The sequence below is a fragment of the Sus scrofa genome, chromosome 9, assembly GCF_054392235.1.
Source record: "Sus scrofa isolate SSC_HxYL_T2T_F1_AM1 chromosome 9, Sscrofa_HxYL_maternal_Yorkshire_Landrace_v2.0, whole genome shotgun sequence".
Classification (NCBI taxonomy): Eukaryota; Metazoa; Chordata; class Mammalia; order Artiodactyla; family Suidae; genus Sus; species Sus scrofa.
The window spans coordinates 128,270,495-128,285,550 of NC_139391.1; positions in this window are offsets into that span (position 1 = coordinate 128,270,495).

Sequence of the window (15,056 nt, forward strand, 5' to 3'; positions counted from 1 at the left end):
GGGTTCCCACCCCCTTGGTGACATCCTAGACGCTGTCTTAACAAATCACTGCCACTCACCCTGGAGACAATCCCATGATGCCCTCTCCTCTCTAGAGCCCTAGACCAAACATTCTGACCCTACCTAGTCCTGTAATTCAATGATTCTATCATCTTTCCACTGTCGGTGCCCCCTCCCCTCCTTAGCCAGCTTACATTCCATAGTCAGTGCTCAGGAATTTCGGTGTATGTATCATTTTCCATATGCCTCAATTCCTTGTATTTACTTGGCTCAACTCCAAATTTGAGTTATTTCTGCTAGCTGCACTGGCCTGCAACTTCGATGCAGCTTGAAGTCGCTAGAAACATACACATTTGCACACAGGTACACACACACAGCCATGCCACCTTGTGTGCTTTAAATTCATGCCTCAGTCCTCAGGGGGGCCTTTGATGCCACCCAGCAGGCACAGTGGATCCCCGAGTACACTGGCACTCCCACTCTTTGAGATAAGTAGCTCACACCTCCTCCTTTCTCTTCCTAAGTCCAACGCCCCCATGCTCACTCTCAGCTGACCATCTTGTCGCTTACTTTCCTCATGAAATTGGAGCAATCAGAAGAGCTTCCGCAAACTCCCACCACCTCATTTACCCACCTCCAACCATCTGCACCCATATCCTCTGCTTTCCTCCTGTTATGAAAGATGAACTCTTACGTTCCTTTCTAAACCCAGTTCCTCCTGCGTGCAGTTAATACTGAACTGGGGGTAAGCTGTGTGTTTGGTGGTGGGGGGTGGCAGGGTTATTTTTTTTCTAATTTCTTGCTATTATGAATAAGAATGTCATGAATATCTTAATGCCTTTTTTTAATTTTGGATTTTTTCTTAGGATGGATTCCCACCTAAGTATAATTATGGGGACCAAAATTTACATTTTCATAGGGATACAGTTGGGGGGGAGAGAGGGTAGATCAAGGGAATAAGCAGCTTCTGACTCACTGTCAAATATGAGGGGAGAAAATTAATGTCGTGAAACTAGAACTAAAGTTCAATAAAAACACAAATGGCATTTGGAGAATATGTTTGAGGTTATATGTTACAACACCATCATTTCAAATAATAACAAATTTAACTTCCCTTCCCCCAAAAGTCAATTCTTTAAAGTTTTAAATTTTTTATTAAAGTGTACTTGATTTACAGTATTGTACCAGTTTCTGCTGAATAGCAAAGTGACCCAGTTATTTATACATATACATTCCATTTCTCATATTTTCTTTCATCATGGTCTATCCCAAGAGATTGGATATAGTTCCCTGTGCTATACAGTAGGACTTCATTGCTTATCCATCCTAAATGTAACAGTTTGCATCTACTAACCCCTAACTCCCCTTCCATCCCACTCCTCTCCACCACCCCTTGGCAACCACAAGTCTTCTGGGAGTCTGTTTCTCTTTTATAGATAGGTTCATTTGCAAAATATTTTAGATTTCACATATAGTGATATCATATGGTTTTTATCTTTTCTCTTTCTGACTTACTTCACTTAGTATGAGACTCTCTAGTTGCATCTATGTTGCTGCAAATGGCATTATTTCATTCTTTTTTATGGCTTAGTAGTATTCCATTGCATATATGTACCACATCTTCTTAATCCACTCATCTGTTGATGGACATTTAGGTTGCTTCCATGTCTTGGCTAATATAAATAGTTCTGCAATGAATTTGGGGTGCATTTTATCTCGAAAAGTTATACTTTTTTTATGTTTACAGTTTTTCTTGGAGAAATAACCAAAGAACAGTAAAAAGCTAAAATATTAATTGCTGCTTGCACTTGGGTCAACTTGCATAAAATAAATCTGGAAAGGGGTTTCAATTATACAGTTTTCTCATCCACAATTATTTGTGAAATTGAATCTCAAATTTTAACATTCCCCAAACTGCACAAGCACATCCATAACTGTGAAACCTTTGCTGATATTGGTGGGAGGAGAGTGAACTGAAGGTCAAATAAATCATTTACTCCGGCCAACTTCCTGCTGTACTTTGGAGATTTCTGTTATCCATAGTAAGCAATGTTGGCAGTTTCCTGTCTTTTTTTGTGCTTCAGATTTTTCCATTACAAAAGCAGTATGTCTCCAGGTAAATGAGGTGGTTTACCATTTACTTCTTAAACTATATCCAATCTCTTGGAATAGAGCATAATGGAAGATGATACAAGAGAGGGGAAGTATATGTATGTATGACTGGGTCACTTTTCTGTACAGCAGAAACTGGCAAATTGTAAATAAAACATAATTTTTTAAAAATATTATAAAAAATTTAAAAAAGAGAAAGACAAATACCATATGATATCACATATCTAGAATCTAATATATGGCACAAAGGAACCTTTCCACAGAAAAGAAACTCACGGGCTTGGAGAACAGACTTGTGGCCGAGGGGGAGGGGGAGGGAGTGGGATGGACTGGGAATCTGGGGTTAATAGATACAAACTATTGCCTTTGAAGTGGATAAGCAATGAGATCCTGCTGTATAGCAGTGGAAACTATCTAGTCACTTACGATGGAGCATGGTGGAGGATCATGTGAGAAAAAGAATGTATATATGTATGTGTGACTTGGTCTCCTTGCTGTACAGGAGAAAATTGACAGAACACTGTAAACCAGGTATAATGGAAAAAATAAATTTTACAAAGAAATTATCACAGCAAAAAACATTCTACGTGTAACAGCTATAGAAACTCTAAAATAGTCACCCTATGAAGAGTGGACAAAACCTATGTGAGAAAATCATAACACTTTCCTGAAGGGCATTAAAAAAGGTCAGAAAAAATGAAGAGCTATACTATGTTCTTAGATGAGAGAATTCAATATTGTAAAAAATCAGGTTCCCTTCAATTGATGTACAAATTTCAAACAAAATCTCTAGGAGGATTTTAAATGGATTTTGATCAAAAAAAGAATATTCTGGAAGAGAAACATGTAAGAATAACAACAACAAAAAATTTTTTAATAGTGATGAGGGAAGCTTTCTGGATCAGACATCATACTACAAAGCAAGAGGAACTGAAACTGTGGTTTTGGCTTAGAAATAGGTTGACAAATAGATCAATACAACAGACCAGAGTCCAGAAAGAGACCTGCATTATAAGGAAATTTAACTTATGATAGAGTGATGCAATTTCAAGTAAATGGGGAAGGAGAGACTATTCCACAATAGGAATGGGAACAGCTGGCAACACTTGAAAAATAAAAAGGCCAGCTATTATCCTCACCAAAACCAAAAATATAAGCTCCAGGTAGGTCAAAGAGCTCAGCATAAATACTGTTTGTCTAAAAGTATTTGAGAAAAAATACATAGAGGAGGATAGTATGCTTATAGCCTTGAAGTAAAGAAGGCACGACGTAATACACAAAATGTAAATAGCCTAGAAGGACCGATAGTGATTACATCCAAATTTTAACATTTTATACAATAAAAGACACCAAAAACAAATTAAAATACCAAGCAAAATTCATAGAATGACAGAACATGTTCAGGTTTTTATATATAGAGAGAGATTTCATATAAATCAATAAGGAAAAGACAAATGACCCAACAGAAAATGGGCAAAGACTACGAGCAGGCAATTCACAGAAGAAGCAATCCAAGGAGCCAGTGAAGATAGGGAAAGATGGTCTCCTTCACCACAAAGGGCAAGACCCCTGAGTGTGAGAGAGCTTTTCCTGCATAGACTGGCAAGCAGGAGGGCAGGGAGTGGAAGGGAGCCTGTGGGCAGATGGAGAACTTCCAGGACTGGCCACGGGCAAAGGAACTGGGCACTCTCATCTACTGTGGGATGATGCAATTGGTACCATCTTTCTGCAAGAAAATTTGGCCCCGCTGATTAAAAAATAAAATCTGCATACCCTTAAAAAAAAAGAATTTCTTCTCTGTCCCTTCCTGCAATAAAGTCTCAGTGAGGAAATAAAAATATATAAATCCACAAGGAACAAGAGACCACAGAAGGAAACCATGATTAAGAAGATTTGGCAGATTTGGCAGTTTGGGAAGATTTCATTTCTACCAAGTTTAATATACGGATGGAGGAACAGTGAAAGACAATGCAGAGTAAATTCCAGTTCAGGGCCTGCAGAGGCAAAGGTTAACTTGCCTAAGAAGTTCCTAAAAAGGTTTAGCGCTTGGAGACCCAGCCATCACCAAAGATGAAGGTGAGGTGTAGCACTGGAAATAAGGGGCTTGTATCTGTGTAATGAGCAGCTGGATCCTCCCAGGTCCTCTTTCTAAAATTATACAGCCAGAGAATGATTCCCTGCAAAAGATCAGAAGTTGATTCTCTGGTGAAACTAAATAAGAGAGATTCTAGACCTGGAAACACCAGGCACTGGAAACAGGGAAATTTAGTCAAAGTTTGCACTTTAAACAACAAGACCTCAACTTCCTTTCCCAATCTTGCTCCCGGAGCACAGTCAAGCACATCTGCCATCCCATTTCCCAGACAAAAAAAAAATTTTTTTGTCTTTTTGCCTTTTCTAGGGTCGCTCCCACAGCATATGGAGGTTCCCAGGCTAGGGGTCTAATCAGAGCTGCAGCCACCGGCCTACACCAGAACCACAGCAATGCAGGATCCAAGCCACGTCGGCAACCTACACCACAGCTCACAGCAATGCTGGATCGTTAACCTACTGAGCAAGGCCAGGGATCGAGCCCGCAATCTCATGGTTCCTAGACGTATTCATTAACCACCGCGCCATAACAGGAACTCCGCCCAGACAAAATACTAGAGGATTCTTCATTTAGGATAATAGATACCCCCCAAAGAAAGATGTTCACATACTGACACATGTGGGTCTCTTAAAGGAGAGCCAACCCCTGACTGTACCATGGTTGAATCCCACAGCTTATGAAACCTGTGCATGCATGCATGCAAAATTTCATATCACATTTTAGTACCTTATTTTTAAACTCAATAGTTGAAAACTCTGAAACATTTCAGGAAAGGCACTAACATGAAAGAGACAACTAAAAAGAGAAATAAATACTACGCAAAGAAAAAAAAGAAAAATGATTACAGTATGCTGAGAAAAAGACATTACATTCATGAAACAAGACAGGGTACTATGGAAAAAGAACTGTATTAGTTAAAATATAATAGGCTCTGCTGTAGTAACTTATGCTCAATTGTCAATGACTTAGGACAGTTAAAAGTTTATTTCTCATCTATAACAAGTTCAAAGCAATCAAAAGTCCTTCTTTTTTTTTTTTTGTCTTTTGTTGTTGTTGTTATCTCTTGGGCCACTTCCGCGGCATATGGAGGTTCCCAGGCCAGGGGTTGAATCGGAGCTGTAGCCACCAGCCTACGCCAGAGCCACAGCAACACGGGGTCCGAGCCGCGTCTGCAACCTACACCACAGCTCACGGCAACGCCGGATCGTTAACCCACTGAGCAAGGGCAGGGACCGAACCCGCAACCTCATGGTTCCTAGTCGGATTCGTTAACCACTGCGCCATGACGGGAACTCCCAAAAGTCCTTCTTAAACATAAGACATGACACCATAAAACTGAGAAGAACATAGGCAAAAGATAAACTGTACAAATGTTTTCTTAGGTCAGTCTCCCAAGATAAAAAAAATTTAAAAAAATGTAAACAAATAGGACCTAATTAAGCTTCTGTACAGCTAAGGAAACAATAAAAAAAAAAAAAAAAAAACCAGAAACAAAAAAACACAAAAAGATGACCTCTGGAATGGGAGAAAATAGTTGCAAATGATGAAACCAACAAGGGCTCAATCTCCATTTATTACATTTAGAATGGATGGGCAATGATGTCTTACTGTATAGCACAGGAAACTATATCCAATTTCTTGAGATAGAACATGATGGATGATAATATCAGAAAAGGAGTATATGTATATGGATCACTTTGAGGTACAGCAGACATTGGCACAGCGTTGTTAATCAACTATACTTTAATTTTTGAAATGCTTTTTTTTTAAAAAAAAAAAAAAAAAAGTATTTCTTCTTTATGAGACTCAGAGATCCAGGCTCTCATTACTTTGTGATGCCACAATCTTTACATGTGGCTTACAAGGACACCACAGCAGATGGACAGAAGGATGGACTGAGGCATAGCTTTTAACTGCTTCAGCCTGGGAGTGACATGTGTCACCTAAGCTTACAGGCTATTGGCCAGATCTAGTCCAAATCTAACTGAGTCTGGGACACAGAGAAGCACATGGAATATTTGTTGAGTCTAATATCCTGTAACACAGGACTATCAGAAGAGAAAAAAACTCTTGAAAATTATTATCATAGCTGAAATTTACATTTCTATTGGGACTTTAGACGATAAAGAGGAGGAAGTCAGGAAATAATTTTGTAAAAGACAGAGAGAAATTAAGAACAGTCTATAATGCTTCCAACTGTTAGGAACTCCATGAAGAGTACAGAGAAAAGAAAGAATAGAAGGAAATTTTTCTATGCAGTAATACCAGAAGTCACCCAAAGACTATAACCTGCAACCCTCCAGATGAAAAGAGCCCATTGACACAGGCATTCATCCTTTGTGCTAAAAAGCTACAACCAGGAGTCTTGTGATATAATGCTCACCATCTGTGGGTAAAATAAAAGCCCTCAGAGACATAGCCACCACTCGGTTTGACAAAGGGAAGCAGTATGACTGGCAAGCACCTCACAGAGCCTGCTCTGTTCAATATATGATGGTGTGTCTTCTGTTTATCACTCAACATTATACAATAGTGGTATTTCAATGGCACTGGATTACCATGAAGGTAATTTCACGGCTATTCCATTTACTGATTACAGATATTCTGTAGAATAGATACACCACGTTTTACTTAACCCTTCTAATATACTTAGAATTTTATGTTGTTTCCAATCTTTTGTTGTTATAAATAAGACTGTCCTGAATATATTATTGTCTAAATTTTAATGTAAATGTGGATTATTTCCCTAGGACAGATATTTCCTTAGGATTACTTCCCAAACTGTAAGGACAGGAGCACACCTTATATTTATATGACTCTCAGCAGATTTTATAGAAACCGACTTTCACAATTACACCAGTACAAAAATTACACCCAGGTACATTTGAACGTATATGTTTAGCCACGCATTCACCAAGCTTGTATATTTTTATTGAAAATTTTTTTGCTAACATACAAGTAAAGGGCTTTGTATATATTTTTCTGTAGAACTGTAACAATTTCATTTCAATAAATAACATTTATCAATAGTTATCTATTTAGTGCTTTGCTTACAACTTTACAGGACTTCTCTATATTGACACTTTGTCAGTTGTTTGCCTTTAGTTTTTTAACATACTGACATTATAAAAATCTTTAAACAAATCTGTTGATTCTTAGGGAGATATTACTTATAAGCAGATGATTCTACAGAACATTGGTAACCACTTCATTTCTTTTTGTTTTACTATGATTAATTTTTTTAGAAGTCCACAATAAAAGAAGTTTAATAGTTATTTAATGCGTGCCTATGTTCCAGGCACTGGAGTTCCAAGATAGCTAAAAGAAGTCTCTTTCCAACAGTTTATAGAACTGAAGCTTCCTACAAATTTTTAGACTCTCCCAGCACTGCCTCTATGCAAAATGCTTTCTTTTCCCAATGATGTCTCATGTGCTACAAATTCTTATATGTAAATATAGTCTGTCAAAATCCTAATAGCATTTTTCACACTAATCAAATAAGCAATCCTAAAATTTGAACCACAAAAAAAACCTCAATAGTCAAGGCAATCTTGCGAAGGTTCAAAACTACAGGCATCACACTCCCAGATTTCAAACTATATTACAAATCAATGGTAATAAAACAGTATGGTTTTGGCATTAAAAAAAAAAAAGACATAAATCAATAGAATAGAACAGAGCACCCAGAAATAAACCTATTCCTACATGGTCAATTCATTTACGACAAAGAAGCCAAGAATATACAATGGGGAAAGGACTGTCTCTTCAATAAATGGTGTTGGGAAAACTGGACAGCCACATACAAAAGCATGAAACTGGACCATTATCTTACACAATACACAAATTTTAGCTCAAGATATATAAGAACCGAATGTAAGAACTGAAACTGTAAAACTCCTCAAAGAAAACACAGGCAATAAGCTCCTTGATTTTAGTCTTGGTGACGATCTTTGGGATCTGGCAACAAAAGTAAAAACAAACAACTGAGGAGTTCCCGTCGTGGCGCAGTGGTTAACGAATCCGACTAGGAACCATGAGGTTGCGGGTTCGATCCCTGCCCTTGCTCAGTGGGTTGGCGATCCGGCGTTGCCGTGAGCTGTGGTGTAGGTTGCAGACGCGGCTCGGATCCCGCGTTGCTGTGGCTCTGGCGTAGGCTGGTGGCTACAGCTCCGATTCAACCCCTAGCCTGGGAACCTCCATATGCCGTGGGAGCGGCCCAAGAAATAGCAACAATAACAACAACAACAACAACAACAACAAAAAAAAAAGACAAAAAAAAAAAAAAAACAACAACAAACAACTGAGACTAAATCAAACTAAAAACTTTTTTCATAGCAAAGGAAACCATCAAGAAAATGAAAAGGGGAGTCCCCGTCGTGGCGCAGCAGAAATGAATCTGACCATGAGGTTGCAGGTTCAATCCCTGACCTTGCTCAGTGGGTTAAGGATCTGGCATTGCCGTGAGCTATGGTGTAGATCACAGACATAGCTCAGATCCTGCGTTGCTGTGGCTGTGGTGAAAGCCAGTGGCTTCAGCTCCGATTAGACCCCTAGCCTGGGAACCTCCATATGCTGCGGGGTGCAGCCCGAAAAAGCAAAAAGAAGAAAAAAAAAAAAAGAAAATGAAAATGCAACTTATAGAATGGGAGGAAGTATTTGCAACCATATCTGATAAGGAGTTAATATCTAAAATATACAAAGAACTCATACAACTCAATAGCGAAAAATCAAAAAATCCAGTTTAAAAAAATGGGTAGAATATCTGAATAGACATTTTCCAAAGAAGATATACAGACGGCCGACATATGTAAGGATGCTCAGTATCACGCATCATGAGGGAAATGCCAAACAAAACCGCAATGAGGCATCACCTCAACACCTGTCAGAATGGCTATTATCAAAACAACAAGAAGTGTTGGTGAGGATATGGAGGAAAGGTAACCTTTGTGTGCTCTTGGTTGCCTTGCCAAATGGAGTAACGTTGGGTCCCTCCTGCAAAATTGGTCAACGAGTGGGTTTTCTGGTCCTAGACAGCACATCCTATCCAGCATATCCACTTCTCTGAGCTTTGATTCCCTCCTCCACCATTTGCAACAGCAGTTGTTGCAATTTCACTTCACCTTGTGTAGGTCATTGCTTTTCCCAGTCTTTGGAGAGATATACCAGCAACTGTTTAGCGTTATCTCTTAGGCCCTTGCTAGGGCATTATCTCATAGTGATGGTGGAGTGCCCTCATATCCACAAACTCTCCCTTAACCAACTTTATATACTGTTCTCCCTTGGTCAAGGACACACAAGGACCTCTCAGACACACTCTCCCAGCTTCTGCCAATAAATTCTCTCTAGGTCCTGAGGCCCCTTCAGGATATAACAGAATCTCCCCTGGGGTTGGCCCAGCACTCTTCTCATTGAGCTTTGCTGAGATGTGATGCTAGTTATGAGTCTGGCGGCCGGGAGGGGAATTGGAAACATATGCTGAAGAGGACTCAGCAGTGTTTACAAGGCCTCATCTGAAATCCCTTTATAATCGTCAAGAAAGCTGGGGGTAGGAGACCACTTCTTCAGGCTCAGAGGGTTCACAGGAATCAAAGTTCAAAGTACAACCACACAGACAGATCTTTATCCCAAATCTCAAGGTCATGTTCTTTGCCCAAAGGCCCCAACTTTGACTTAAAAGGCTTGCCTAGGCTGAGCACTCAGCCTTCTGAGAGCTTTGCACTATTGCAGTGAGGCCCTTGGGCTCTTTCCGCTCCTGCCCTGTCCCAGCTGCAGGAGATTAAGGCCTTGCCATGCTCACGTTTTGCCTTAACTTTCTGACCAATAAGTTTGAGTCTATAATTTTCTCTCTTCAACCACTCATCCAACGCCAGAGACCTTATAGTTAAGAATTCCCCACATCTCCCAAATGCTGAGAAACGATGCCAATTAGCATACCCCCTTCCAGACCTGAATCCCACCCCCAGCTCATTACAGATGGAAATCTTAGCAATCACAGCATGCAGCATAGCAGGCATTATCACTTCCCCACCTACCTCCAGCTCCAGGGTCCTTATTTGCCATCCAGACAGCAAGTGAGGCAGCTCCTGAATCTCACCCTCAGCGTAGGCTTCTTAAGACCACCTCTCATGCCAGGGGTCTTGAGTTGGGTTCCTGTGCCACCAAGACTGAGATGAAGATTCTTGTAAGTGATCAAGAAAGCACTCTGAGGAGAAGAGGAAGGATAAGAAGCAGAGTAGAGCGGGAAGAGAATGCTTAAACAAGAGTGTGGTGCCTGCTGAAAATAAGCTACAGCTCGGTCCCACGAAGCTGGTGTAGCACTACAATAAGGCTCAAGGAGGGCAGTCTTTTGTATCAGGAAGTCCACTGCCATTGGCTGAGCTCTGCCCGGGTGGTAGGGGGCATTGCCTCCCGAGCAAGGAGACTTGTTATAGGCTGAGGACTGTGTTAAGGGCTAGGGGCAGCTGTGAATTGTTATCAGTCAATAGAACCAGAAGCCTGGGGCTGGGGGCACTGCTTATAAAGAGGATCCAGTTGGGGCACATGGAAAAGCCATCCCACTAATATTTAATGAGCATATATCATATGCTAAATTCTTTTTCACTATCTCTTTTAAACTTCACAGCAACTCCAGAAGGGAGGTATTAAAATTGCCTCCATACTACAGGCAAGGAAAGTGAACTTTGAGAGTTTAAATGGCTTGCTCATGGTTACAGAATGAAGGTTCATGTTTTCAGGTGTAATAAACTTGTAGATAAAAAGGAAATGCTTCAGCTTATGTGTTTGTTAAATGGGTGCTCACAGAACCCACTCAGGATCACTTTTTTTTTTTTTTTCTTTTTCTCTTTTGGCCATCCTGCAGCATATCCTGGGCCAGAAATCAGATCTGAGTTACACTTGACTTACGCTGAAGCTGGATCCTTTAACCCACTGTGTGGAGCTGGGGATCGAACCTGTATCCTGGCACTGCAGAGACACACCGATCCCACTGCAGCCACAGCAGGAACACGTAGCATCATATTTTTGGAAGCTGAAAGTAGGGACTCTGGAGTTAGCCATTTGGATTCAAATCCTGAGTTACAGTGCTTTTCAATAATATTGCTTCTTGAATATAATTGTGATTCTTCCTTGCTCTGCTTGCTCTCATGTGTCGATCTTGTTTGTGTATTGTGAGTATGTGTGTGTCAACTCAGTTACTCACAATATTTAATTACTCAAAACATCACATTTCCCAACTCCTTTGGATAATAGGTGTGAAAAATTACTAAGAAATTCTCCATCAAGTGGGGGGAAGCCAGAAAAACAGTCTAGATGGCAGATTAATTATAATCTATCCAGCTTTTGGCTGTGTATTAAGTACTTTATGTCCACTTTCCTCATTATGAAACAAGTATTAGCATCACATCTCATAACATGGATAAGAAAACTGAAACTCTGGGAGGTTTATTAAAACTAGGAAGGGATCTATCTGGGAATTGAATAAAAACCATCATCTCTCTGACAGTAAAACTGTTCTTGGACCTTAACGAGAAAATGGCACCTCATGGACTCACATAGAGACAATTGGTGAGGCAGATTTCAGGACAGGCAAAGGAAATTTTCCACTTTCTCAACTCTTTTCACATGAGGCAAATCTGAAAGCTATGAAGGAAATGGAAAATTTCAAAAAACGCTCATTCACTCAGCACTTCACCGAGCGGGAGAACATTTCTGAAACAAGAAAGAAGAATCATTAATAATGACCTGCTAAAATAAAAAGTATTTTTCTAGAGGCAGTGCCCTGAGCTGACACAGGATGGAATGGCTCGGATTCCACATCTTGAGTGAAATCATCAAATCAGGTTCTCTGGCTCAGAGGGGAGCACGAGGTTTTGTAGTGGGAGTGGCTACCTATTACCATGGAAACCAAACCAGCCACTTGCCCTAGAGGGTGGCCTCTGCAGAAGGTTCCCGAGGCTTTCTTTGCTTCTTCTCCATACTCACACCCTCCCACCCCCCACTGAATAAATCTATTGCTCACTTCCTCTAGGCTCTGTTCCCTGGGGCGGCTCTTCCAAAGGAAGCAAAGTTGCTTCAGGCCACTTCTGTTGTTCTCAGACAAATTAGCCTATGTAGGCATCCATTTCCTCATTTGTGAAATAAGAAAAACCCACTTCTTTGGATTGTTGTGGGGGATATATTTTATACAGAAGTACATTGTGTGTGTGTGCAAGCCTAGGACAAAACATTTCTGAATAAATTCAGATACCTTCCCCACATCTCACCCTATTAAAAGCAGAACGAACTGGAGGAAGGGCATATTTCTTCCCTGTTCAGAACTTTTACTGGCACTCCACGCCCTATGAGATTAAGAACAAACCCTGCCTTGTATTCAAAACCTTTACCATAAAACTCCACTTCTCACTCCTCATGGAACATGATCTGCATTTGCTCACCTGTATACTCTTCTCCTGTCCCTTTCTCTGCTTGTACTGGTCTCTCTCAATTTTGCCAAAATGTTATCCATCACTTGAGTCTCAAAAAGTGTGGAAATTCTACGCAAATCAAATTTCGGTAAGTTTTGGAAATTGTGAGTATTCCATTCCTTCAATGTATCTTATTATTTGTTGCGGATGAAACTTGAAAAATGTTCCTTAATGTTAGCAAACCATCTCTTTTAAGTGCACACCTCGATGGATTTCCAAGCAGAGCACACAGCCATGTAACTACGTTCTGGCTCAAGAAATACAGTATTATTGGAGTCCCCACTGCGGCACCCTGGGTTAAGGATCTGGCATTGCCAGAGCTGTGATATAGGTTGCAGCTATGACTCAGATTCAGTTCCTGGACCAGGAACTTCCATATGCCTTGGGTACAGCCAAAAAAGAAAGGAAGGACAAGAAAAGGAAAGAAAGAAATACAGCATTATAAATATTCAAGCAGTTTCCCTCAAGCTGTCACCTGAAAATTAACAGGGTTCACCTCTTGGAAAGTGTCCAGCCAAGACACAAACCAAACTGAAGAGCAGGAGAAGGAAGGATTCGTTGTTCACGAGCAAGGAGACAACACCTGGGATGTTTCCCAAAGCAGTGTCTCTCTGTGCAGCAAAACTGGGGACATTTTAAGCTAAAGTGGATGCATCACTAGGAAGATGCTTGGGTGGTATATGCATATTCATGGAGGGGCTTAGAGGAGGCGAATTCAGTATAGAATTGGGGCAAAGGGTGACAGAGTTCCATCTCTTATTGACTGGAGTCACGAGGGTCAGCAGGGGTCAGGCAGCATCATCTTTAGGTTCCAATTAGTCTGGTGGTTGAGTGCTTGAGCGGGGGCGGGGGGAGGGAGATTCTGCAAAAATAGGTCAAGAATGTGCTTCAGGCTAATCTTTACCTTTGAAACAGAACTGGGGAGTCTTTACAACTGATTTGTTGTCCCCAGTATGGTCAAGTTATTTCCCTGGCCTGCTTAAGAGCCTGATTCTCTTCCTCTAGGAACCCCCTACCCCATCTGCCTCCAATGCCCCTTCCTAATTATTCTACCCCCTTCTCTAAACGGAGCTACTCTCCTAATATCCAATATCATAGATTAACTTTTTTTTTTTTTTTTTGCTTTTGCTTTCTAGGGCTGCACCCACAGCATATGGAGATTCCTAGCCTAGAGTTTGAATCGGAGCTACAGCTGCCAGCCTACACCAGAGCCATAGCAACAGGGGATCCGAGCCATGTCTGTGACCTACACCACAGCTCATGGCAACATCAGATCCTTAATCCACTGAGTGAGGCCTGGGATCAAACCCGCAACCTCATAGTTCCTAGTCGGATTTGTTTCCACTGCGCCATGACAGGAACTCCATCATAGACGGACTTTTTTCTTTTTAAGAACTGTATATAGGTGGAATCATATAGTTTGTATTCTTTTGTTTATCAGTTCTTTTGATCACTATCGTTTTTGAGATTTTTATTAATAGTGCTGTGTGTAGCAGTAGTTCATTCTTTGCCATTTCTTGATAACATTCAATCATGAATATTCCACAATTTTTGATCTGCTTGCCTGCTGATAGGCGTTTGGGTTGTTTCTAATCAGCTAATCAGCATATGTGCTGTGAAGCCTCATCCGAGCTCATCTGTCTCTGGCCCAGACAATGCACAATGTGACTGCAGACTTTGGTGAACTGAGATGTGGACACACACCCATTTTCCCCCTCAGCCACCCTCCCTCCAAGGTTAACACAGCATGAACTGAGAACATTCTTGAACTTTGTGCTACAGAATCCCAAGAGTCAGTTACCAAATACTCACAAAATTCTGTGAGTAGGCCCTTAAAATAGCCAAGTGTTCTCTCTGTTAGATTTGTGCTATCTATTGTCTAACAAGGTGGTCAGGAGTTATGAGTATGGGACCCACAGGAGGAGAGACCTATTTCCTTGTGTTTTTCCTAAACCAGGGCAACTCATTAATTATGTAATACTAGGGCGTTAGACCTGGAAGGGGCTTTGAAGCTCATCTATTTTAATGCCCAATTTTCAGAGGATCACAGAAAGCATAGAGACGTCAGTGGTTTTTCCAAGGTAAAATATTTTAGGGGCAGAATGAGGTCTAGCACCTGTCTAGAAGAGTCTTCTCCGCCAGATGCCACCACAAGCCACTCAGATTTTCTAACAGTCCCATGCTGCTCTCCCTTCCCTGGAAACAGGCAGGTTTCTCTACGGATCAGCAGACAAACATCCACCTTCCTTCGGAGGTGGAGGGAGGAGTTCCGCTTTGGGTTCGCTTTACACATCACTCCACCAAACCCCGTATCTTTCTTTATAGAAAAGCCACCAGTCGAAACTCTGAAGGTACTGTACTCCAAGACCTCGCTAGAGGAAGTGACTTGG